A 2,398-nucleotide genomic window follows, 5' to 3' on the forward strand; every position below is an offset into this window, starting at 1 on the left:
ATAGTTCAAACCACATCTGTGAAAAGGATCACAGTCTCAGAAACAAGCTGTTGAGTGGACTGCAGGGAGAACACTTGTTCAGGAAAGAATAGACCAAACCTTTGAAAACTGGGCCCTGATGTTTTCTATTGGCATTGCAAATGTGACTGTAACTGGAAGCTGTCAGCTCCCAGGTAACAGTAGCAAATTAAGGTGATGAACCAAGGTAAGGAAGTGAGGTGATAAATGGAGACACACTTTGCTGTCTGCAGGCAGACACAGTCATATGTGAAGGCTGCAATGCAGAGCACTATTTATAACCACACTCATTTGGAAAAGTGCCTAATACTATGCCAGGTAGCTTTAGGTTTAGGGAAAAAAAAAGGTGGGGAGAGGGTATATTTTCTTATTGAGTTTCCTTCAAGTTGCTTTTCCTCCCCTCCACCCCCACTGAATTTTCCCTGTGGCTCTGCTGTGCCTTGCTCCATGATTCTGGGCAGGTGCCTGCACACCCAGTTTCACTCTTTGCCCTCCATCACTTGTTTGTGCAGTGCATAATACAGGCCCTACATTTTCTCTTTGCAAAGTTAACAAGAACTGCAAACAGAATGATGGCTCATTTTCCTCCAAAATGTGTTTTAAATACACACTCACACACATATAGAGGCTTGTGTTTTAGGCTAGTGTATACCTCACCAGGATCCTGCTTTTCTGAAGGAGGAGCTGGGGGTTTTGATGAGGCACAGCTCTGTAGAAATAAAATAGGAATACCTTCTCATGCTGCTTTGAGCATTTTCTCTCAGTACTTGGCCCAAAAGGAGTCTGTCCAGTGTGTGATAACTGTGCTATGGATGGATCACCTCAAATTCCTGCTGCAAGTGAAAAACAAGCCAGCAAACAAGGGAAGAGGGACCTGAACGGGCGAGTCACTCTCCACGTATTACCACTCAAAGCAAGCCATCTATTTCCAAGTCCAAATTATATCCCTGTTGATATATGACATACCTTTGGCTGCACACCAATTGCTCTGTAGAGGTGCCTTGCACTTTGCATTAACCATGGAGGGAGCCTAAATGCCCAGGGACCAGAATCTTATTAGATGGCTAATATTAGGGGAGAGGCTCCTACTGTTTTGGCCAAGTCCAAGGACTCATGAAGCTAAATGGAGTATTTTCTCTGGCAGTTTGGGCTCACACACCAGTAACGTAGTGCAGTCCCATCAGTTTAGTACCAGCTTTGGATTGCAGCAACTATTCATGTGAGCAATGAAGCAATGGAGTCGGGCTTTAATAGGGGAACTGATTGCCTGCGCAGAAATGCTCTCTTCCTTCTAGGGTGGGACCCAATGTCATGTTCAGCCTGCTTTTTTATGGCTGGAAAAGACTTTCAACATGGTAAGGCTATAATATTTACAGAGGAAAGCTAGTAAAAAAAATTATTAACACAATAAAGCACCAATTTCCGGGTGTATTTTATTAGCAACAATAATTACTAATCACTTAATTTGCTATTTCATATTACAAGACCTACATTTGCCAGCCACTGTCATCTCCTCCCTAAGGCTGGCATGGGTCAGGGATGCAACTTTCATTTTACATAGTGGTGCTTTGACACACTTCTCCCCACTTACATTGATTATGACTAATTAAAAGTTTATATCATAGAAAGACCAGATAAAATGCACTTTAAAGTCATTCCAGAGCTTATGCCAGCAGTAAAATAAAAGCCTTTCTTCCAGGCCATGTTTTAAATTCAGACTGAAGAGTAATTCCTACAATATATTACTATACCAGATATATTTTGGGGCTTCCCTGTTTTAAAGGGATTTATTAAGCTCAGGAACATGTCAAGCATTTAGTCAGTTTTATCCCAGGTTGGTTACATATAGCTAATGGTGTAGGCAGGAGGGTTTGCAGATATGTGTCCCCATGAAGTGGCTACACCCCTCTTCAAGGGTGACACAGCAGTGGCATGCTTCGTGGAGGGAGGTCTCAGAAAAGGAGAGGAAAGCTTTGTCTTGTCCTGCAAGCGTGTGCAACTTTTGCATGCCAGCTGGCCACAGTAGACTGTGTGACACTGGAATGTCTCCCCAGGAGCCCACAGGAGAAGTTGCCCTGATACAGAGGAGACCCAGCGTGCACTTGTCTCCCCTGCATGCTTTATTTCATTCCTCTCCTGCTCTGTGTTAACACCTCAGCAAAAGGTTTAAATCAACTGGGACTAGGAGTGTCCCACTGATCTCTGGGAAAGAAATAATGCAGCCATGCTTTCCTGGGGATTTAGCATACAGGTACTTTGGGGAGTGTATTTCAGCTGGTGTTGAGTGTTGATCCATGGAGAGGAGCAAGTTGTGGCTGCTGCTTTGATTTTAACAGTGTGTTTTTGCTGGTGGAGATGACAGGCCCCAAGGCTGTGGCTT

Source organism: Haliaeetus leucocephalus, unplaced genomic scaffold (genome assembly GCF_000737465.1).
Source record: "Haliaeetus leucocephalus isolate CR32 unplaced genomic scaffold, Haliaeetus_leucocephalus-4.0 Scaffold145, whole genome shotgun sequence".
Classification (NCBI taxonomy): domain Eukaryota; kingdom Metazoa; phylum Chordata; class Aves; order Accipitriformes; family Accipitridae; genus Haliaeetus; species Haliaeetus leucocephalus.